This window comes from Triturus cristatus, chromosome 5_2 (genome assembly GCF_964204655.1).
Source record: "Triturus cristatus chromosome 5_2, aTriCri1.1, whole genome shotgun sequence".
NCBI classification, from domain to species: domain Eukaryota; kingdom Metazoa; phylum Chordata; class Amphibia; order Caudata; family Salamandridae; genus Triturus; species Triturus cristatus.
Window position 1 is genome coordinate 870,091,877 of NC_140588.1, and position 25,968 is coordinate 870,117,844.

Consider the following 25,968-nt stretch of genomic DNA (forward strand, 5'->3'; position numbering starts at 1 on the left):
TGTAATTCACTATCAGGTTATGCCACACACATCAGGGCGTGTCCTACCTTTCAAATACAATGCACCATGCCCACAGGGGTTCCTTGGGCCTACCTTAGGGGTGACTAACATGTAGAAAAGGGAAATTTTAGGGACTGGCAAGTGGGTGCACTTGCCAAGTCTACACAGCAGCCCCAGGCTGCACACAGGCTCTGCAATGGCAGGCCAGAGTTACACTTTACGGGCTGTTTGCGTGGGTGGCACAATCCAGTGCTGCAGCCCACCAACAGCATTTGATTTATGGGCCCTGGCATGCGTAGTGCACTTTACTAGGGACTGACACATAAATAAATCAAATAGGCCAATCATGGAAATGCCAATCCGTAACACAGTTTACACTGAGAGCATGTGCACTTTAGCACTGATTGGCAATGGTAAAGTGCCCACAGTCCTAAAACCAACACAACCAGGTCAGGAAAAAATAGGAGGAAGAAGCAAAAAGTTTAGGGATAACCCTGCAAAAAGGGCCATCTCCAACAATGGTGCACTGACAAAAATAGACAAGTAAACCGCGACTAAGACCCATCAAACATATTCTCTGATTGTCATGCTCCTTCAGCTAACAGACTCCTTTAACCGCTAACCTATCCTTCTTTATGATAACAAAACCCTTTCAGAAACTATAGTAACCTTTGGAACCCTGCATAACACCGTAGTCATTGAAAATAGTGACATTTGGATAATGGATAGTACATTTAAGTTCACCCTTAGTCATTCACCCAAATTAAACTGTACATGCTACCATAAATAACACAACTAATTTATTGTTTACTACCAAACAAATATTGCTCAACATATGCTGGCTTTTATCAGTGATACCATTTATTAGTAATGACATCTAAAACTATAAACAACTAAAACTATAAACAAAAGTCTTACCCAAACACACACATTGAAGCATGATTTTTAATTTTTCCCAGGCATATTGGAAATAAACGTAAAAACCATCCTTACCAGAGGATTACATGTCTAATAGTAAACTGCATTTTAAGCTTTGGAAACCAACAGCTTTGTGTTTTTTAACTCCTGAATGTGTACATGACTTCTAGACATCAATTTTACAATCAGACTACTTTGCTCAAATACAAAGAGAAATTGGCACCACTATTAAATAAACAGGTTGGGTTGCAGGAGAAAACCATGATTTCCAATTGAACAATGGAACTGCTACTTGATCTGCTTAAGGGGAGGTACAAAGACACACAATGCCATTGAAGGTTGGCATAACCCTTTTAACTGTTCCATCTGTAAAACTCAGACCAACCTGTCACATTCGTTGGAAATTTTGAAAAAGAAAGAACATTTTCAGGAAATGAGACAGGCGCAATCATTGACAAGTAGTCTGAGTCCTCGAATTTCAAAAAGAAGCAAATAAATGTTTGAGAGAATATTAGCGAAAATCTAAAAGTTTTCAATGTTGGGAGCTTCAAACTACCTTGACAATATTGCATACATTACTGGCAACATTATTATATTAAAAGCTTTGCTCTCCTGTTATAAGAAATTTCCGAAATTCAATTGGCAATGTGGATTATTGATTTAAATTTAACAAATATATTTTTTCCTGCCCGGTAATGTCTTCTTTCTTCATCCCTTTCGTGGTTACTTAGCCATCCATGCATCCAAACTCTCGAGTAACCCAACAATCCATAAAAGTGTACCAAAATTTAAAGCAAAGAAAATTAAAAAACATTTCTTCTATTTCCTTTCTCCTGTTTAACTTCTTTCTTTGTTTGTACCATCCTTAAAAAGACTTTCAAAAATCCACAAACTTAAATCTACGATGCTGTCTTCTTTGTTCCATGATGTCTCCATATCAAATTCATACCTAAATTCAAAAATCCAGAAAGCTTATTTTGTTTTTTAAAATATAAAAACGTGTTCCTCTTAAGTTACGAAAAATGAAATCCAGTAAGTCTATCTTCTTTTTTTAAAGTGTTTTGTATACCTGACAAAAAAAGGTTGTCTTTTTTTGGGGTTATAAAAAGTTGTCTTTTTCTAAATCTTTTTTTTAAACCCCTTAATACAAAATGTATAATGTATTGTGTTATGTGCATTCTTTTAATTAATGTTTATGTCTTTAAATGTTTATATAATATCAATTATTAGTTATACTTTAATTTAATTTATATTTAGCTTTTAATCAATTATTAGAATTATTTATCCTATTTTACAATTTTGTATTGCATTTTTATCTTAATCTGTGTCATCTAAATATGGTTAAAACAAGCACCCCAAACAAAAATCCTGAAGTGTTCTATATCCCACAAGCTTCCTTTCTATTACCACATATCTTTGTTCAGTTTCAGTAAGAGTATTTGATGAAAAAGCTACATTCCAGTCATTACTCCCACACTTCTGTGACAACACACTTCCCACTCCATAAAGACTGGCATCCACAGTAATGATACACTCTTTGTTACCACAGAATGGCTTAAGCAAGGGAGCTTTCACAATCTCTGATTCCACTAGTTCAATAGCTTGCTGGTGTCTATCAGACCACCAAAACTATACATTCTTTTGAGTGAGTTATCTCAGGGGCTCCATTTTAGTTAGAAAATCCTTAATATATTTACTATAGTACTCATATAGTCTGAAAAATGAGAGCAAACTGTCCTTGTTATCGGGTGCAGGGGCATTAATAATGGCAACTACTAGTGACTGTTTTGGCACAACAACATCCTTGGATAAGGTGTGGCCCAAATACTCCACAGATCCCTTGAATAATTGACATTTATCTTCCTTCAAGGTCAATCCATGCTTACCCATCTCTACACACACCTTCTTCAAATGTTCCAAATGCCCCTGCTTGTTTTTTGAGAAAATCAAACTGTCATCTTGGGAGGACTTGGCTAAATCTTCAATGCCATTGAAGATGTGAAACATTGCCCTCTAAAAAACCGATGCCGCCAAAGCTAGGCCAAACGGCATCCTCTTGAATCGGAACAATCAAATAGGAATTATGAAAGCAGTCAATGACCTAGATTCAATGCTCAATTGAATTTGGTGATATGCCAAACGTAAATCTAGTGTAGAAAATACTGCTGCCCCTTCTAACATGCTAACCACCTCATGCCATCCCCTACCCATTGGGTAGGGGATGGCAGTCCACTAGATCAATGCACAATCTCAAAGATTTATCAGCTTGCAGGCTAAAACTATGGAAGAAACCCCCTCTGAATTCTCTATCTCCTCAATAATTTCCCATCCAACATATCATTGAGTTCATGATTGAGATCTTCACATACAATATTAGGTACTCCTCTCCATTTTTGTTTAACACGACTTACCCGGCTCCTGAATTTGATGTGATAAAAATACCCATGCAACTTTCCCAAATTCTCCGAAAATACACAAGGAAACTGTGACGTGAACCCTGCAATTTCTTCTGAAACATCAACAGCTAGAAAAGGTTCTCTGCTGTGTGGATTTGAATTAATACCCATTTTCCACTGGTCCTTCCACCATAGAACAGTCACTCCACTCTCTGCCATATAAGGTTTGATGTGAGCTTCTCTACCCTTAAACTCAACATCCACTTCCATAAAACCTTCCATATCAATAACAGCCCCATCAAATCTGTTAGCCATAATGTCTAATTATTCCAAATCACTCAAACACTTTATGCCACCAAACCTCTCCATCAAATATTCCACAGTAATTATGGCCCATGGTCAACCATGTTCTAGTTCTCTGTTGAGCAAGTGAACTTTGCACTTGGGGGGGGTTAACCACTTCCTTTTCCACACTCCTGGTGATAAAGGGATAACGCTACACCTTTCTCCATGTCATTATCCAATGTTAGTGCATTGAATGCGTAGAGCGTAGCGTGATGGGACCGAAACTTAGATATATCGCTTTTTGTCTGTCAACGATAGTTTCGCAGTGACGAGATGAAAGAACGGTGCTGGAAGTCAACGAGGACAAGTTCCACAGTGACATGATGAAAGAATAGCAGGTAATGCACGTGTCAAGATCCCCGCGTCAATATACAAAAAATGACGTGCAGCATAAACGAAGTGAAGAAAATATTGTAGAATACTGGTTAAAATCCTCGCATGCTGAGCATTTATTTCACAAAAGTAGAGAAATCCAGATTAGTTCCAAGTATTTCCAGTACGTGTTTCCTTGAAAGTTGAAGTAGACCAAAAATATATTTCCCAAAATCTGCATAGGTAGAAGTATCCTCCAGAATGGTACCAACCATGGTCTCACAAAATACTGAGGAGGGGGAACTGGGAGCTTTTAGGAAAGGATAGGTCTAGTACCCGTGCTCCCAAGGTTAACATAATAATCACTAGAGGGTAACTGTTCCTAATAGAAAAATAAGAAAAAGTAGCAAACCTTTTTGGTAGCTTACAGAGACTTGTGAGTGAAAGAACTCACAGAAAAGGTTGGATTACGATGAAGGTGGGGGATTCCTCCTTTAGGAAAAAGTGCCCTCACACTAGGGCCGATTAGGAGGGTGGGCGGAGTTTCATCCACCCGTCACCCTAGTGGTGCTGGGACCGGCCGCCAGTGGTGCGGCGGTCCCGCACCTGCAATTAGGATGCCACCACCACCGTGGCATTGGCATCCTCTATTCCCAGCATTGTGGCGGCACAATGCTGGGAATGAACTGTGTGCATTGTCATGCACCAGGTGACAGGTATTGCGCGGTGCCTGCCACCTTGTCAATGACAATGTAGGGGGGTACCTATCGTACCCCCCATGTGCACCCCCCTCCCCCCAATACCTTGGGGGCCCGCAACAGGCCCCCGACTGCAAAATCCGCATGTCTTTCCATGGCGGCATCGCCACCACGGAAATGCTGCTTCACGCACCAATGCTAATATGGATGACGGTGTCTAGCAGATACCGCCACCATATTAGGCCCTTTTCCTCCCGGTCGATTGGTCGACCGGCAGAAAACCGATGGACTGTCTTTCTGTCTGCCAGGGTCCCCCCTGCCATACTAATATGGTGGGGGAAATGGGTGGCGGGTAGAGGGAAATGTAGGGCAGATCGCCACCGCCATGCAGGCACCGGCGATCCGCCCTACATAGTAAACAGCCCCTTAGTGTTTGGACACTACTTGTTGCATCCTTGGTCCCAGACACTGTGTAGAATAGTTATAAATTTTACAGCCCTAAATAATTGCCCTATGTCACATCTTGACTAAATGACAGCATGAAACATGTTGAGCTTATAAGTGACCAAGGATCATTTTCCCCACTGGTGACATTACGTTTTTAATAAGCCAGGCATACTTGCTTAGTCTTGTTTAAGTCACCAATCACTACATCAACACCTATGTTTCCTCAATCTACACAAAGGGCCTGTAACTTACACTTCACATTACGGCTTTGGAAAAATATTTCCGATAAAGACCTCCCTTGCCTGTCAGACATTGCAGTGCCGGCCCGACGAGGAGCAAGCCTGATGATGAAGCATGACACCCACAAGGGTGTGTGAGGGCCCCATATCCAACAAGCATTGGCATAGCCAATAGGTCTCGCTTTTGGGACCTTATAAGTGTTTAGCCATGCAACAGTTAATGTTGTTGCAGTAAGGATATTGTGCTGCATAACTAAATACTTAAAAGGTCTCAAAGATGAGACCTATTGGCTATGCCAATGCTTTTTAGAGCTTCTTCGAGTTTCTCGTTGCTCAAATTGGTGTATATTTCTGATATTTATATGTTTACCTCGTCTTTATTCCTCAATTTTGCTCACGAGAATGTGTCACTCATAGTCGTTAAAATGTCACTCAATTACACTGAAATTGTGGAACTGTCACACACAGCAATCTGAAACCTTGGCAGCTATGATTATTCTAAAAATAAAATGTTAGATTTGGACAAAAATAGAAATTATCAGTGAGCCTGAACCATATAATAACCTAACAGATCAATGACAAACTAACAGTTATAAAATGGCCACCGCCTTCGGCTTATCTTCTAAAGTATTAGATTCTCGCAACGTGCGGGGGTGGAAGCTGGGGGGGAGGGGATGAGCGCGATGCCGTCACCTCCGGTGAACAGCCAATAACCAAGCCCACGAATGTCTGCCACAGACTTGCAACCTGGCAGTGATACGTCTCAACAGTGGCCCCATGTGTAATTATTCCCCTCCTAAAATGGCTGGGAATAAGCGTTACATCAAGGGCCATGTACGTTGGTCCCAGCATGCTTGGCGCTTGTTGACTAAACGCTGGGTGGTTTGAAGGCTGTTCCCCAAGCCAGAGGGTGAAATTAAGGTGAGCAAATTCAAGGATGCCGCAGGTGAGCAGCTCAGGCCTTTACACATAGGAGAAAGCCGGGGTGAGAGGGAAGTCGTACGAAAGGGGAACATGCGGCGGAGAGGCATAAGTGTTTCAAACTGCCTGCATACAGCTTTACTCGAATGTAGAGCAATGTTGTACCATTGATTCACATTACACTCTGTCAAAAAAGATGCGTTGTACTTGAAAAATGTTTCTCTTTGCACAAAACTGTTGATTTTATTAGAAGGTAGACCATACTTTTGAAAAGCGCGTGCTCGACGCGCTCTGTGGTGGGGGAGGGGCGTGCGTTGAGGCATGGGAGAGCGAGAGGAATGCAAGATGGCAGCTGAGCGCGTGAGAGGGGTGAAAAGCGTGCACGAGACGCGCTCTGTGATGGGGGAGGGGCGTGCGTTGAGGCATGGGAGAGCGAGGGGAATGCCAGATGGCTGTTGCGCGCGCGTAACCGCACGCTGGTGGCTGGCAAAAGCCTTTGGTAGCACTTTAAAAACCCGCTTACTAAATGCCTCACAGTGCAGCGCATGCGCTGGCTCAGGCGAGACCTAAAAAAATAGACTTGCCCCCTCCCAGAAATGGATTTCAATGAATGTCAATGGTATTTTCAATTTGGCTTGTATTATGCCAAAAGCACTTGAGTCTCAAAAGCTTGCGATCTCATGTGTCATTCGGTCCTTTTCAATAAGATTGGCCACCTTTAAGAAATTGATGAAAGCGGGGGGAGTTCTCTTCAGCTTTTGAGATTCAGTGCCAATTTAGAGGCTAATGAAGGGATTAGCAATTTAAAAAATCCAGGAATTTAGATAACTGGTTTCGTTGTATAAAATGTGTGTTCAATATTTTAGTACTACAAACTTATCTTTCTCTATATTCCCTTGTTGCTTCCTGGTGACAGCATCTAGCAGATTAATTACCTGCTAGTGTGAAAAAGCTGCATGTAAATAAAGAAATGTTTTTATTATTATGTTGCAATCTTGAGAAACAAATCAAAGTAACAGTCACCCGGAAAAAAATGGTAATCAAACTTATAGAAAAGGCCTAATTTAGAACTGCGAATAGTTGTCAATTCATTCTGGTCCAGTTGTCAATAAACGTCTTTCTCTGATCCATGTACTGTCAAACAGTTTTGCTACTAGAAATGTTTCAATATAAATCGCTGAAGTCCAAAAACTCATAAAATTTTACAAATCATACAATTACAGTTATGCGTGTCAGACCACCAAACAATCCATCACTGGGTCTCCACTAATGGTCACAGCTCTACAGCGGTGTGTGATCGTTACCTTTGATTCATGTTCACCCAGACGGTGCACAGGCAGTCCGTTGTCTCTTTCACCTTCCTGGTATCATCGTTGCTATTGTCACGAAGCAGCTTGTTCGATAGGTCCTTGAAGGCAGTCATGCTGGGTTCTCCTTTATTCAAGTCTTGCAGTAACAGCTGTGAAATAGTAAAAAGGTTCATCATGCCATACGTAGAACACAAATGCAAAAATTAATGATGAAACATTCCATCATCACACTTACATCAAAAATGGGACATATCAGTAAGAGATGGGAAAAAGAAAAGACAATGGTGGTCAAGCAGATATACATTATTGCTGGGTAAAGGCTCCGGATTCTTTGCACATATGCACTTAGAATGTCTCTGCTTCAGGGAAGACACATTGGAAGATAGGTGAGGAGGCATGGTCATAGACACTACCTCAGGAGATCACTCCTACTCCAACGTGTGTACAAACTAGTGACAGAATGAGAGTGACAGAAAGGCGATGCATTGCACTATTATTGTGTAATCACCACTTGCCGCTAATTGCACAGGTCCTGTTGGTTGATGGCGAATAGATCAGAAATGCGTATAAAATTAACTGTTTGAGTGTGCTTATCATAATGGCTCGGGATGTCAGGTGCAACATTTCCAGTGTGCAACCCATGCCTGAAAAATGTTGAAAGTGTTGGGGGCCCTTCTAAGCAGGAGTAAAGTGTATTGGCAGTCTTGGACACTTGGATCCACCAATGCCTTGTTTTCTATTTCACCAAAGCTTCTCAAAGGACCATGGAACCCCTCACTAACAAAAGGATTCGTTTTTTTCTGAGGAGTGGCAAAAAGCATGCAACACATGAGAGATTCCCAGCACTGGCTGAGCAAGTACTTGACTGAGACAACTATTGGAATGGCAGCAAAATGAACTGCATGGAGATGTTACATCAGACACACAAGCCACTATGACAGATGCAGTTGAGTATTTGAACAACTTAGTGGTGCTGATGCGAGCTGCCATGACATGTCACTTGCTCCCAAGACATCTTCGGGAATTAAGGATGCAAGAGGTAAAGAGAAAACTCGGACTGTACCTAAATATCTCTTCAGCAACCCCATGTCCTTGGCACACATCCGCATTTATTGCTTTTTTTTAAAACTCTAAAGTTCTTGGAAAACACTCATGCTTCCGGTTCAAGTCAGTTTTCTACTTTATCGGCCCTCTTTACCACATTACTGTGCTTTTAATTTGTTTCTGAATTAGATAGTCAACGGTATATTAAAATCCAAAATCACACACAATTTAGAAATGGACTTGTGCACTCTATGCGGTATTTTAAGATGACAACAGCGCCAGAATGCTAGCCTAACCTTGCAGTATGCTGACAATACTGCGACAAATGCTGATTTGCTCACTTGGAACATATCAAATTCCTGGCGCAGCCCATAAATGATGATCAATTCTGAAAAACGTCAACAGTACTGCAAGGGGGGTGAGTGACCTAAGACGTCGGACCCGGGCAGTACAAAAAAGAGCAATGACTTCAAAATAAAACAGGTTCTGGCTTTCCACTGAACCCATTTGAAAACAAACAAACTATAAATATGAGAAACTGCAACGATTTCAGGACTGGTAAACAATGTGCCCAGAAATGTGAAAAAAAAAGCCTAGGCCTACATTATGTAGGTTTGAATAGCTAAAGTGTGTTTTCACACTCCCTCTAGTGACACTCTCTGGGTATTGCATGTTTTAAGTGATCGACGTATGTCCACGAATCTTACGTGTTGCTGGCATAAATTAACCAGCATTGGCAAATCCAACGGGTCTGGCTTGCTCATTGAGTAATGACTGAACCATAAAATCAGCTTGCTTCAGTAAACTAACAAAACCAAGCATTGAAAAGCGTGCGTCATCGCGATCGCTCTGAAAGCGAAAGTGATCGCGACGACGCACAAGTTTTCAAAGTGCTGCTGAAGGCTAGCGGTTCGCGCGTGCACGGTCACGTGACGCGAGCGCTAGGCCGGCCAGCAGCACTTTGAAAACTCACATACAAAATGTCTCTCCGAGCCAGCGCATACGCTGGGCTCAGCGAGACCTAAAAGGGAACTACTCCCCTTGTAGTGGCTTCTTTTCTCTGATCTACCCCTTGGTCCTTTGTCCCCTCTGGGAACAGCATACCTTTTACTTTTGAGTAGTAGAAAGGTACCATTAAACCCGTTACCAAATTTGTAGTAAATCCAAAGACTCCAAAAGTTATTCTAAGAAGATTTATTTCAGAGAGAGCACAGGACCTCCCTTCAGTCAAGTCAGTCAACTCCCAAGTACCCCACATTCTAGATCCAGAACAAAGCTGGTAAACAATACATTTAGAAGATAACAAGGCTCTTAAAGAAACACAATATTAAGTAATACAAACACATGTAATAAGAAGTCTAGGTTACAAAAGACAAGAGAATAGATGAAAAGGTATGGAGTCCTGCTGAATTGGAAGAAGCATACATTTTGGGTGTTATGAAGGAAGACATTTCATAAGTGTAAAATAATTCTTTTGCATCATGCACATGGCTTTCAGGGCAACTCCAGAGTTCAGATAAATTGAGTGCTTTTATTGTGGTTGTAGTAAGCATGTTTCCTCCAAACAAGGCCCCACCCTAATGGACAGGTTATAAAGGAAGTAATGCATAACAACCAAGTACAACAGGACCATGTTTTAAATGTTGGTTTTACATGTATCAGGATGAATGAGCTGAACCTTTTTTATACATATTTTTATTGAGGTTTACTTATGCGACATACATGTAATACATATAATACATCATATCATCATGATTAAGGGCCTGATTTATGTATCAGCTGACAGATATCCCGTTCATCATATCACAAGTGCCATTGGTCCTCATTTATGCGGCCCCTTGCGCCACCAGTGCATCACTTTTTTTGATGCTCTAGTGGGGCAGTGTGCTAGCCCATATGCACAAGGCCATGCAAAGCCACTCTGCATGGTGCTTCATGGCCTTGCAAATATGGTCCTCTTTCATGCAGTACTCTGAGTGAAAGGCGTATAAGGACGGTGCAGAAAAATACCTTTATTTCTCCTCGTATTTCCTTTTTATATGTGCATCACACAAAGAAAGAGGAAAACACCAGTTGTGATTGTTTTTGAGCAGGAAGGTGTCCCTTCCTGCACAAACACAATCATGCCTGCAATGCAGGCACCCTTGCACAATGGTGCAAGAGTGCCTGTTTTGGCGCATGGCAGCCTATTGTGCTCCCCAGGGGAAAAGGAGAGAGATGCGCCGCATCCCGCAGATAAGGTGCATTCCCGCCCTTTTCTATTATTGCAGGGAAGCATAGCAGGATTCCTTGAGGCTCTGCCCTGCGCTGAAACCTCGTAAATGAGGCCAATAGCATATAATACACTTGTAATCCTGCAGATGGGATAGTCTTCATGTTTGTGACGTCTATCCAGTCCAATGAAATATAAATCTGGTCCTGAATGATGTAGACAGCACATCGATAAACATATGAGTGCGATACGAGGACGAGAGGATTAGTCTAGTCATCAGCATTAGTTAAATGGCAATTTTCAGCATTCATTTGCCATTGTAAATGCATGGAAAATGAATTCTAAGTCACAACGGAACAATAACGATACCAAAACAGCGTAAAGCAGTAGCAGGTGGAGAGAGAGGCAATAGCCATTGTTCCTGGCACCACCCATCATAGGAGCTCTCCAGTGCTCAAGTTACAGATTAAACTCTGTGCTACCACACCACTTAAAGCAGTGTAGCGCTCGTGCAGCCAGTTCTGCGCAGGCGGCCTAGTATCATCCACGAGAGAGGACCCAGGCCGGGGAAGGCAAAGCCAGACCCGATAGAGGCCTAGGGTAGAACGCCGGCCGGCGGCGGGACCCCTCCACGCCACGCCCCCGCAATTAGGAAAACCCGGCTAGGCCGGGGAGGGCATGATAGGCCCACAAACAAAGGAAGCCCCCCCCCCCCCCCAATCAGGGGGCGAGAGAGGTAGGCAAGGGGGAGGTTAAAAGGGGCCAACGGCCCAGGAAATTCAATTTCAAGGCTCCCCCTCGCGTAAGAAGAAGAAAATGGACCGGACGTACCTGCGGAGATCATCGAGCTTTCGCGCCAAACACCAGCAGAACAAAGGACACCGGCAGGCTCCAGGCGACTTTCCGGCCGACGGGGCCCCTCTCCCACGCGAGGGGAACTGCAGAGCGGCGGGGGAAACCGGGCGCGAGCACGAACCGGCGACGGGAAGTGTATAGCTGCAAAAGAATGGGAGCAGCGGGTTCAGGAGCCTCCACACCGGCCAGCATGATCCGAGCAGAAGAGGCAGGGTCATCGGGCTCCACGGCGGATGCAAGTGAGGTGTCCAGAGGGCCTTGCAGGGAATCGCGGAGTCTGACGCATGGCTCCAAGAGTGCGCTAGTCCTTTTTCCCGCACAGTGCCGCTCCGCTCTGAATCCGAGCCTCCGTATGCACGGCAGCAGGACCTCAAGACCTCCGTCGTAAGGGCGGAATAATGAAGGGAACAACGGCATCGGGGGGTCAGGAGGGAAGACGGAAAGGAAGGCCACGCCATCGCATGGAAGGCAGAAAGGAAGGCTGGGGAAGCCGACCTGACCGGAGAAGAGGACGCAAGGACGCTACATGGCATTTCGCGCCGTTGGTCGGAAGAAAAAGATGCGGCGATCACCCCCGCCCCATCTGTCGTCGAGGGACGGGCAGGGTCCACCACAGTTTCAGGACTCACGGGCACTTGGAGCCAATACGGTGGTGCCCGGAGCAACAGGAGCAACGACCTTGGCGAGGAGCTGGATCGAAGCTGGGCAGAATGCCGGTACCGCCACCCGGAGGCACCAGGAGCAATGGCAGCGGGCTCACGTACACCCACCATGGTGCAGTTGGCAAACCTCGAGCGCGGGGGTCGGTGCGGGCGGCGGTGCCCCCGAAAAGGCGGAAGACTGGTGCGGGCGGCGGTGCCCCCATAACGAGCCCGGAAGTGAAATTAAGCGAAAGAGGTAAGGAGCGGGGCTGCGCAAAGCTAGGGTACGGCCAAATCAATCTGGTAAAACAGGGTCGCGGTATATAGGCAGTTTCCGGGATGAAAGTTAAGAGCTCATTACTATTATAATGAAGGTTCTAATAATTGTATAGTTTGCGGTATATAGGCAGTTCCGGGACGAAAGTCAAGAGCTCATTATTCTATATTGGAGCTTTAAATTATAAAACCCAAGTAACGAAAGATGGCTCTTTTGAACGCAGTAGTCTGCTGGTTGGTTTACATCATATGCAGTCTGTAATATACTCGGGACACGTCTTTGCAGCAGGCATAGTAACCCCCTGCACTAACTTCGCCTAAGTCGAAACCTCAACTTTACAAAGCAGTGAGCTCTCTCCAGGAGGTTAAGTAATCAAACGAGTTTTCTTGACAATTATGTGAGGCCTGGTAATTGCCGGCGGGACGAAACGCCGCAGCAGATGCTTCAATGAGCTTCAGAAACTTTCAAACACGGCGCCTTAGGGAAGCCAGCACCCGGTGCGGTAGCACCGGTCGCACCGCTCTCCCATACCAAGATATGGGTCCGAGCACTTCCCATTGCACACGTCTTACGAGGAATGGAGATGTTGTAGCAGTTGGGAAGAAAACAGGGCCGGCTTTTAGTACTGGGGCGCCCTGTGCAACAATGTTGATGGGCGCCCCCGCCCCAATGACCAACTTCACCACGCACTCGCGTACTAGCACCTTTAACAGTGACCAAGCCACCATAACCACACGCTCGCAGAGGCATTGAATTAGTTAGATAGCGCCTTCATATCAGTGTGGGGGTCCGGGCGCCTGGCATCACACATGCATGACACAGAGTCAATCAAGCATAGGTGTAAATCCGTGTATAGGAAATGACAATAAGCCAAAGGACGGAAAGTGTAGAAGTCACAGGCCATTCAGACTGGTAGGCAGTATAGGGTACGAGTGCTACGAATGCTTACCTTAGCTTAGAAGATCACGACCCGCGTTTGTCGGCATTCGCACATTTTAACGTGGTATTAAATTTAGAGGCAGATAACTGCTCCTTCCTTTCAACATACTGCTGCGTGATGCTGCTGGGTGCTAGGAGACGGCAGACAGGCGGTAAGTCTGAACAAATCATATGCAATTGCTGCTTAGCTCTAATTACTGTTAGGATGGTGTTTGCAACTTGATTCCAGAGAGAGGATAGTCTGCAATTCCGAATGACATCACGGCACCGTACACCTCCTAAGAGGCGGGCCGCGCGTTCTGACAAAACACTGCCTGCCGCTGGGGTATCTTTGCGCGGCATTCTCCTGTGAGATACATTTTCCATTTTAGTCCCGTGTGGGCGGAGTTCGGAGCCGGAAGACTGCAGGAGGTTTTGCCAATGCGGGAATTTCATTTAATGTACACCATTGTGATAAAAGCGTTACGATAAGAAATGTATTTCACCAAGAAAACAAGATGGTCGCGTTGACCGTTTCTCGGAGCTAGTCATGCCCAATGATTATTTTGACAACAATAATGGTACAACCCTTGCGCGCTGCTTTCATAGAAACCGTGGCTGCATTTGCCTGGAAAGATAATACAGTGAACATTTGGCGGCGTAGCTTAAGTAGATTTAACCGTCAGTGAATTATTTTCGCTCCTGTTTTGTCCGTTATTCCCCATAACGATCGTTCTGCATTTATCGTGTTTTAACAGAAAACAATGTCAACGTGTTAAAACAGAACATAATGTGAATAGCAGATTCCACTCTATATCCAGCCAAGCGTACCCTATTGGTAATGTGCTGTACATAAAGTAATGTGGAAGTAGGTGTCCTCGAGCTAGAGAGCCACCATGTTATTCCCAAGGCACTGCACTGGAATAGGAGACTTGTAGAGTAGTCATCTTTAAAAGGTCGGTAGAAGGTCTGAAGAAATGTATCTGTTAAAAGACCGGAGAGGGTTGATTGGTCTGAGTGTGCTGTTCTTTTTGGGAGTTCGAAAGAACAGGGAGTACACCCCCTGTCGCATTTGGTGCGGAGGAACCAGGGTAGGGCCGCAGACACCGTCGAATCTCCCCGTGAACTGGTGCGCGAGAGTCACGGAGACAGCGGCAGTCTCCTCCCAGTCAGAAAGATCCGCGCTTAAGGCGATAAATGCGCACATGGCGATTTCGAGGGCAGGGAATTGACTTTTAGGCCAAATATAGGTCGAACCAGGAGGGGGGGGCCTCCTACGCCCCCTCAGCAGTACACATGCGCACTAAGGGTGCACGGGGCGCAAAGAAAAAAAAAAAAAAACCCCGAGTTACCACACTGGGAGGGCAATTACCCAGAGAGCAAGGCAGTGCCAAGAGGTGTGACAGATTACCATGCACTGAGATTGATCGAGGGGGGGAGGAGGTGGCCCAACGAATAAAGCGTTGGCAACTTTCGGGACGCTGAGCTGAGCATGCAGTCTCCTCGCGACTTAATAGACGGGCTAGGGTTCGGGCATGCAGAGGCGGCTTTAATTGTCGAAATCACTTGAAGCTTGGTGATGACAAGGATTTATTCGTCTGACGGGAGCGGGTTTTGGCAGAGTGGGGACAAACATTCCCTGGCAGATGCAAGTATAGAGGCGCCAGGAATGCGATCGTAAACGGAAAACTGTCTGGCTTGTTAAAGGCGGGCTCCCAGAAGCAAGAGTGGTTATGTCGGCACTATGCCACAAGGTGCCCACCCTGCTGCGCTCCACCAGAGGCGCAATGCCAAACCAATCCATCCACCTCCAGTTGATAGATAGCAGGGTTCAAAGGGTGGCCGGCTTAGCAAGGCCAACCTTAAGCATATGAGATGGGAGGCTTGACAACAAATCCCATGCTGGTTTAGCACAGCCATGACAAATGACCCAATTACCTCACAAGTCCCAGTACCTTACAAAGTACCATTCAGAAAGGACTCAACCTGTACCACCATATTAGGTTGCCCAATTAGCAGCGATAAACGCAATTACATGGAGTACACAGGGATATTTAGCTCTGGAGAGACCTTCCATAGCTAGAACAAACCAGATGTATAGTGTCCAGTGATGTGCAACTGCACTTTCTATACGAAACGAAGATCTGTGAGTTGCAGGCCCCTGAAGTTAAAAGACGTGTTGGTAAGGAAAAACTGAAAAAAAAAAACAAAAAAAAAACAAAGACGCATAGCGGTGGTACCATTAATATTGGGGCATAAACGAAATGACAGATATGTGTCCCCGAGGTGTGTAGGACAACCCAATTGTTGTTGTCATATTGCATATTATAATTTTCGAAATGAGCACAACCCGGACAGGGCAGTGCAAAAGCTAACCCGTGGTCAGGGCGATGGTCAAGTTAAGACCCTGGGGAATCCGCGTTTTCGGCTAGGGGAGGGCCCCCCCCCGCCCCCAATTTCCTCAATGTCAATTACGAAAATTTAGCCCAGTATACCTGCGCCACACAGCAAGCATAGTTAGAGGAGGTGAAGCTAGAGGGCATAAAAAAAAAAAAAAAAAAAAAAAAATCCTGAAAAGAGCTGAACACCACCAGGGACAAAGCTTACAAGGCCCAGGGGCGGATGTCAAGCAGCACGGGTGCATAAACTGGTAGTAGTCAGGGCATACCACACGGGGACAGGAAGAGACAAGTTCATGCGGTACATCGTGGGCATATTCGAGCTAGGAGGTGGCGAGTAGGTAGCGAGGTTAGGCCGAGCTAAGGGGGGAGCTCCCTCCGATCGAAAAACCGTAGAGAGCGTGGCGGAGGTGACACGAGGAACCTAGTAGAGAACGAAAGTACTAGGAGATAGAGGAAAGGCTCACACAGTGTCCTTGGATGCCTCACGCCAGGGGCACTGGGGGAGCCATTGGGCGGCGTGCCGCCAGAGAAAGAACAGAGATGACACTCCTGCAGGACCCCGGGGATGCCTTATGGCAGGGGTACAGACGGAGATGATGACAAGGACCCAGCCGCAAGAAAATAGAGTAGATGCTCAAGTAAGGTCCTTGGGATGCCAAACGGCAGAGACCCCTGGGAGAAGGGAGGGCCCCGAAAGGATACAGGACGAGCGGGACGGCACTTGCAGCCCGGGCATGCCCAGAAAGGCACACCCTCCAAATCGGTAGCAAGTTGAAGCCTAGACCCGTGAATCGAAACACAGGGATTGGGGCCCCTCCCTCCTCTCCCAGGCAATTGGGGCGGCTGGGTCCAGAATGGGAATAGAGAAAATAATGAACAATAGATAAAAGTGAAACATGGTCGTTGAAGGACTATAGTAAGACCATGAATGTTGAAATTTGAAATATGAAGATTTCATGTTACAAAAATGTTTGTTGAAAAAATAAAACTGCGACCTTTTCAGGCACCAAGAAGTGGTCAAGTGGTACTTAAGGGAAAAGCGCGCAGAGATGGCAAGAACCAGGGGGGAGCGGGGAGGGAGTGATCGCCGCCTGGACGGGGTTAGGACCCAGGCCGGGGAAGGCAAAGCCAGACCCGATAGAGGCCTAGGGTAGAACGCCGGCCGGCGGCGGGACCCCTCCACGCCACGCCCCCGCAATTAGGAAAACCCGGCTAGGCCGGGGAGGGCATGATAGGCCCACAAACAAAGGAAGCCCCCCCCCCAATTAGGGGGCGAGAGAGGTAGGCAAGGGGGAGGTTAAAAGGGGCCAACGGCCCAGGAAATTCAATTTCAAGGCTCCCCCTCGCGTAAGAAGAAGAAAAGCCCACCCACCCACGCCTATGGATACGGGCGTCGCAGCCGCAGGGGCGGAAGGGTAGCGGAGCTGACACGAGGAACCTAGTAGAGAACGAAAGTACTAGGAGATAGAGGAAAGGCTCACACAGTGTCCTTGGATGCCTCACGCCAGGGGCACTGGGGGAGCCATTGGGCGGCGTGCCGCCAGAGAAAGAACAGAGATGACACTCCTGCAGGACCCCGGGGATGCCTTACGGCAGGGGTACAGACGGAGAAGATGACAAGGACCCAGCCGCAAGAAAATAGAGTAGATGCTCAAGTAAGGTCCTTGGGATGCCAAACGGCAGAGACCCCTGGGAGAAGGGAGGGCCCCGAAAGGATACAGGACGAGCGGGACGGCACTTGCAGCCCAGGCATGCCCAGAAAGGGACACCCTCCAAATCGGTAGCAAGTTGAAGCCTAGACCCGTGAATCGAAACACAGGGATTGGGGCCCCTCCCTCCTCTCCCAGGCAATTGGGGCGGCTGGGTCCAGAATGGGAATAGATAAAATAATGAACAATAGATAAAAGTGAAACATGGTCGTTGAAGGACTATAGTAAGACCATGAATGTTGAAATTTGAAATATGAAGATTTCATGTTACAAAAATGTTTGTTGAAAAAATAAAACTGCGACCTTTTCAGGCACCAAGAAGTGGTCAAGTGGTACTTAAGGGAAAAGCGCGCAGAGATGGCAAGAACCAGGGGGGAGCGGGGAGGGAGTGATCGCCGCCTGGACGGGGTTAGTCCTTGAAGGAGAAGGTCAACACCTCCCGCATGTTGTGAGCAATAGGGTATTTGCGGAGTCCTTTCATCTCCTCTCGCCACAAAGATACAGATTCCGCATCGACCCATCTAACCGACGTGGCGGCAGTGAGCCACACTGGAGTCAGGGTCGAGGCCTTCCATCCCATTGTGATAGAGCGCCTGACTATAAGCAAGGCCAGTGTTGAGATTCTGCTTGTCACCCTACCAGACGTAGGTATAATCCCCGTGTCCAGCACTCCAAGGTGTTTAGCTCTCAGCTGTCACTGGCGGTGGAGAGTAGACCGCACGCAGCATCCCAGAATGCCCGGGCAGCTGGGCAATCACAGAAAATGTTGTTCATGTCTGCATTCAGCTTATGGCAGCGTGGCCAATACGGAGAGGCCGTTGTGTACATTTTATTAAACTGCACTGGAGTTTTTTGCCTACATTTTATTAAGCTGCACTGGGGTTAAATAAACCCGAGCTATATGTTATGCTGACTGTACCGGAAACTAGCTTTGCAGGAAACGTTATGTGGGTGCGCAGTGTCCTGACCCATTCTTTTCTGTGTGAAGGGGCGGCCAGCATCTGGCTCCCTCTGAGATCAGAGGTCAGCCAGTGGGCCCATTGACCCATCCGGAATAAACCTGGCAAGTCAGGAAATCAGTCTCTAATCAGCCCTGATTGTGATTAGTGTTTGGAATTATAGATGGCTGTGTAACTCAGTGTCGGTATTCCCCCAGACGGATTCCGACTCCACAATCAGTTTTGAACTGTCCTGCTGGGAGGTCGGATTGTTCTATTACTGTATTGAAAGCTATCAGGGCGCCATCTTGGAACAGGTAACCGTCAGTAAATCTGATAGCAAGTGAAGTGGGTTCTCCATAGCTTACATGATGCAGGAGTGACAAAGCAAAAGTGGTATAGAGGTAGAGACTGAAGAGAGTATGGAGGGGATGGGGAATGGAGCGCATGCGTAGAAGGAGATGAGATGGCGAGAAAGGAAGAGTGGAGTGAAAAGTAAATGGAAACTAATCTATAGAGCGTGGGAGACAGTTAACCTGTTTCAATCAAGATTTTAGATCTGCCTAGATATCACCATAGAAAAAAGCGTTTTTAAAGCAAGTAGAGAGCACTGAAATATTTATATTTGTAACATTCACCCCTATAGAGATTTAAATTATTGGCACTGGCTGGTGTACTAATCCATTTTCCTTTAGAAACTGAGTGTGGCGCTAGTGCAGCCAGTTCAAGTAAGCAGCATAGAAGTGACTTCAGTTAATAATTAGAGAGCCCACCGACTGAGATATGCCATGCTGTTTTTTAAGGAGCTTTATAAACATTCAGATTCTAATGTACCACAGCCTGGCTCTCTAACCGAAAGTTATTAATAGCTGCCTCCGTGAAACATCTGTATTGTATAAATCAAGTTTCCTTTTACATTTTGGCACATTTGAGAAAAGGCACAGCGGGAAAGATATTGACATGCATTCTTTCAAGACCTGGGCCTAGCCCGGCATGACGCAGTGGAACAAATATCCCTGTATGCCTGGAAACCGTGCAGGATTCTCCTTCAGTGTTTAACAGACACAATATTAGACACTCGTTGGTCATTGTTGACGACATCTGATCATTAAACCTGCTACGGGTGCAGCTTAGGTCACAGCCATTGGTGCCAAAGGGACAGGTTTGTGGCACGCTTGCTTGAGATTGGTCAATGTTAAACGTGACATTCTTAGCGTAATAATCCCCTAAACGTTTTGCTTTCACTACCCTATTTTTGCTAAACTTGTTTTTGTTGGCTTTAAGGCTCTGTGCACTTTAGCACTGCTAACCGGTGGTAAACTGCTTGTGCTCTCTCTCTTAAACATGGTAAAATTGCTGTGCACCAAAGTGCACATTTAATTTATTTAGAAGTCCATAAATTATGGTAGTACATCTACCTAGGGCCTATACATTACGTGCTGCAAGCAGGCTGCAGCACTCGTTGTGCCACCCACTAAAGTAGTGTGAAAACATGTCTCTGACTTGCTACTGCGATCTGCAGCGTGGTTTTAAACAGCAATTTCAACCTGGCAAAATAAACGTTTTGCAGGCCTGAAGCTTCCTTTTTGATACTCATGATTCACTCTAAGGTAAGCCCTACAGACTCATAGAACAGGTAGCATGATATTTAAAAAGTAGGACATGTGCATTAAAGTTTTACATGTCCTGACAGTAGACACCTCCTAAAGTCATTCTGAACTGTATGTTGTAAGGCTATCTCTCTATAGCCTAATACTAGGTTACCTTATTACACCTAAGTGATAGCTTCAGTTTAGAAACAGATAGAGAAATCCTCTTTAATGGTAAAGTCAGATGTTAAGTTACTGTTCTGAAAATCCTACTTTTTTTTAAAGTTAAAGACACACAGATGGAATACAGAGAAAATTAAACATTCACCCCCAGTCAAGAGATCTTAGTTAAATCTATTGTTCTTTTGCTCACCATGCCAACCCAGTTTAGACCCAGCCATATGCAAATCAGTCTTGAGCCTGTGCCTCATGGGAACAGTCCAGCCCAAACTGCCAAGCCAAGTCCTCCCTGGACCAGAAACGCATCCTGGGACCGGTTTCAGGGCATCACCCCTCATCAACCAGGTTAGCTTGAATTCAGTGTCACAGTGAGCCCACGACCCACGTCTGGCATTCCCAGACTGTTTCTATTGGCGCAGGGTCAAGACTGATTTGCATATAGCTCGGTTCAAACTACAATGGCATGGGGAGCAAAAAAACGATGGATTTATGCCCAGATCCCTGTACTGGGGTAAATATGACGTTCTTCTGCATTCTGTCCATCGATTGTTCTGTTTGCACTTTTAGAAAGTTGCCATTTTTCTGCCCAATCCAAAAGTGCCTCTCCGCCAGTGTTCAGGATCACATGACTGTGAATGGCTCTCCTGCGGTGTGCTGTGGATTTCTTCACGCCTTCTAGACATGGGGATCAAAGGGCCTTGGGTGTGTGGCGGGTGTTTCTCTCCTGAGCAGGATGTGCTTGGGGGATGCACTCAGCCCTTCCTGAGTTTTAAAGGAGTAGCTGAATTGCTATGCCTGCCCTGTTCCTGACGTCTAAGGCTTCCAGCCCTGGCACTGCCAAATGAGCTCAAATCTAGACAAATTGGAGCCAAACCAAAGGAAGGCTGGACGTTAGACAGAGGGGGCTTCCCCATCCCACAGGCTGGCACTGTGTATAAGAATGACTCCCTCACACCCTCCCATCAGAGCACTCCTGAACTTGTGTCTATGCTACATTTATGCTCATCAGTGCTTCAAAGTCTTGGAAGTCACAAAATAAGTGTTAGCTCTAAGGGAACCATATGATTCAACTGTTGTAATAAGAAACTTTGGAAACTCAGTTTAATTCTTTTTCAATAAAGTGAACAATTCAGTCACGTATCATTAGAGAATTTGTGCTTTTTTTATTTGGAAATACAAATAATATGAAAAACAGCTATTCACACAGTCAAAACAAGTTTTATCGTATGGTAATTAAAACCTTGACAATATAGTCATTTAAAACAGACATACTATAAGAAAAACAGTATAAAAGAACAAAACAGTATAAAATCGTCTGATGCAAGCAGACGTATGATATCAGGAAAGAAAAATACATAAGTATTAAACAATTGTTTAAAAAAAAAAACGCTATTGTTGATGCTGTGTTAGTATTTGAAGTCAATTGCAAGTGAAATCAAGGTGCGAGATGCATAGTTTCCATTGTGCAAAAATGTGTGTTAAAATGTTAATCGATAGTGGAAGAGTCTGGAAGAGTCTGGAATTAGATGATCTTCTCTAGGAGAGTTTAAGGAATTCCTGTAGCACGCTGTAATATTTGCCTTTTCTTGTCAGATCAAAAGGGACCATACTGCTGACGATCCAGTTCATGGCTTTGTTGCAAGTCATTACGTCATGATTTAAAAAATGTGGCTTTAGCAGTGACCGCCTACAGTGGAGCAGCTGCAGGCAACAACATAATAGATGAGTAAAAGTTTCAGATTTGTAGCCACACAGCCTGCACTTAACAATATTGGATAGGAGCAACCAGTTTGGGTTAGTGTCTTTGATTTGTAGTGCCATCAACCTTGCAACCAATATTTGGGTAAGGCAGATTTTCCCAATTGCGGAGTTAAGATATGGTTGTGGCTGCAAGCCAATGTTACACTCGTTATCACACAAGGTTACCAGAGCGTTTAACCCCTTCAGCGCGGCGCGGATTTCCGTGCCACGCTGAAGGTTCTGAGCGCGGGCGGGGCCATGACGGAACGGTTCCGTCATAAGCACAGCCCAACCGACGTGCATGACGGAACCGTTCCGTCATGCGCGTCGAAGGGGTTAATAATGGAGTAAACTTTATGTTTTCCATATCTGCGGACTTTGGGAGAAGTTTTATCTGTTTTTTCTGAATAAGTTTCACTGCAATATATGTGAGCGATAGAGTATTTAGAGCAGTCAGGTCTAGTTGGAGGGTGTCTGCTACCACCGTTAAGTAGGAGGACCAAGGGCTGTTTTTGGTTTTGAATATTCTTTAAAGAACAAACTTCAGTGAGCATGGAATGGCTGAGATGCATCTATAATAGTATTTTAGTAAGGCCCCATATTAGCTTGCAGTAGACCTTCCAGACCAAATTCAAGTCTCACCAGAGATTCCCCTGAAGTAATTTGGCAACCTGAATACTCTCTTATAAACTTTTAAGTGTAACTTTTCATGTGGTTTTGATGAGTTGTCCTGGAAAGGCCTCACTGCCATAGGTTAATGCGGAAGGTAAGACGGCCCTGAGCCCTTTTCGTATTGGAGCTGAAGTGGGGCTTTCAAGGGCAGCATTCAGTTGGCAAAGCCTAGCAGTAATAAGCGCAACCTTGTCCTTGAAGTTGCTCAAGTGTGCTTTGATGCTGCCATTTGCCAAAACCCATACGCCCAGCTAGTTGTAAGATTTTGCTCCTGTTATATTTAGGGGGCTGAGGGACCAATAATGAGTTGATTTCTTGAGCATCCTTCCGAAGGATACCACCTTTTTTTTAGTCATTTACAATCATCTCATTTGCCATATTGTATCTGAGAAAGGCGTTTAGGGCTCTCTGGATCCCTATTTTGGAGTGGTCAAGTAATACCATATTGTCCATATATTGCAATCCATTGTATGTTCTCCCCCGGTTTGACCTGTTACGACTTTCCTAATGGGGCCCCTTGTTTGTGAGTAGGAGCGAGCTATATGTATGTTCCCTGAAGATGGGTTGCAAAACGAGTGCCCTGTCAAACATATGATACTATAGGGGCGAACTTTAGAATTGGGCAAGTCGTTTAGCTGTTTTAATGGCACTGGATATTTTGGGGATAAGACTTTAGAAATTTCTGTGCCCGATTCCTGAAGGATAGGATTACATTGCAATTTTCCTTCTGCCAGTAAATTTGTTTCTAATGTTAAAACTGTTGCTTCCCTGCCATCAGTACACTCCCGGGTAGATTAGAACTCAGCGCTCAGAATGTCTTCGGACATAATTTTTAACTGCATGGGAGTAGCCTAAAACAGTCTGAATAAGTTGGAGCGATTCAGGACATCGTGGCTCCCCTCTGATGGTATGGAATGCGAACCAACTTTGTCGGTCTGCACTCTCCCAGGCATTTGGTAAGTTGCCCTTCATTGCAAGTTTGGGTAAAGGTAGAGCATTCAGAAGAGATATATTAATATTATTTTTAACAAAATAAAATAAATTTAATATACATTTTAACTAAATATAACAAATAAACGTGATAAAAAATATAAACACACAAACATTATAATGTATGCATATAGATATATTTACTTCAAAAATATTTAACTGTTATCTTTATTTAATTTTTAAACGTAAAACAAATATATACAAAAATATATAGATATATCTATAATTTAAAATAAAAAACGTTCTATAATAAATGAAAACATCAAACTATTAAAAAAAATTAAACTTACATTTCCCAATACAATGAAGGAAAAGTGATGGATAGCGGAATGACTAAATTTACTATTCTAACTCCAGTGAGTGCAATAGTAGGGAAAGTGTTGGATAGCGGAGGGGTAAACATGACTATTCCCACTCCAGTGATAGCAACAGTAAGAAAGTGTTGGATAGCGGAGGGGTAAAAATTACTATTCACTCTTCAATGAGTGGAAAAGTAGGGTAAGTGTTGGATAGTGGAGGAATTAAATTTACTCTTCCAACTCCTGTGAGTGCAACAGTATGGAAAATGTTGGATAGAGGAGGGGTAAAAATAACTATTCCCACTACAGTGAGTGCAACAGTAGGGAAACTGTTTATTAATGTAGGGGCAAGAATTACTATTCCCACTCCAAAGAGTGCAACAGTGGGGAAAGTGTTGGATAGCAGAGGGGTAAAAATGACTAGTCCCACTGCAGTGAGTGCAAAACTCGGGTAAGTGTTGGATAGCGGAGGAATTAACTTTACTATTCCAGATCTAGTGAATGCAACTGTAGGGAAAATGTTGCATAGCGGAGGGGCAAAAATTACAATTCCCACTTCAAAGAGGGCAACAGTAGAGAAAGTGTTGGATAGCGGAGGGGTAAAAATTACTATTCCCACTGCAGTGAGTGCAAAACTTGTGTAAGTATTGGATAGCGGAGTAATTAAATTTACTTTTCCAACTCCAGTGAATGCAACAGTAGGGAAAGTGTTGGATAGCGGAGGGGCAAAAATTACTATTCCCACTCGAGTGAGTGCAACAATGGGGAAAGTGTTGGATAGCGAGGGGTAAAAATGACTATTCCCACTCCAGTGAGTGCAACAGTAGGGAAAGTGCTGGATAACAGAGGGGCAAAAATTACTATTCTCACTCCAAAGAGTGCAACAGTAGGGAAAGTGTTGGATAGCGGAGGGGTAAAAATTACTATTCCCACTTTAGTAAGTGAACAGTAGGGAAACTGCTGGATAGCAGAGAAACAAAAACACTTAAACAATTGAAAAAAAACAAAAAATATTACAAAATCAAAAAAGTGTAAAAATAAATAAAGAATATTTTAAAAATATAAAATTAAATATGCTAAACATATAAAAAGAACACATATTATAATATTAATTAAATGTAACAAAAACCTACAAATAATATATACAATAAATTAATAAATACATTTATAAACAATAATTATTTAAAAGTAGCAAATATTAACAAACAAAAATTATTTGAAACATAAATGTATTTACTTTATTTCCTACCCTATAACACCACACCAATAACAAAACACTTCAACATTTTAATTAGAGACCCCTGGGTTATAGTGCGCTATACAAGTCACAAGAAATAAATAAATAAATTATATTTATTTCCGTAATTAATATAATTAATAATCGATTAAAAAAATCTTAATTATAAAAGAATAAACATTCAATGAGTACACGTGCTTTAACATTATAATATCCACAACACAACAAAATGAAACTATAAAATGATAAAACACAAATAAATTAATAATAATTAAATACTTAAATCATTAATACCCACCATTTAACCCTTTAAAAGTAAAAACAAAACACAAAAAATGAACAATTACCCAAATATTTAACATTAATTAACTACATATAATTAATTGAACACACATTACTTACCACCCTTTACTCCTATAAAAACCACAACACACACCTACAATTAATTACACAATTACCAAAATTAATTACCAATTAATGTATTAAAATTAATTAACAACCATTTATTAATTCATCAATTAAAAATGAATTACTTCCCACTCTTTACACCTATAAACACCACAACACACACCTAAGATTAATTGCAAATTTGTCAAAATGAATAACCAATTAATTAATCAAAATTAATTAACAACCAATTATTAATTCATAAATCAAAAAGAAATTACTTCCCACCCTT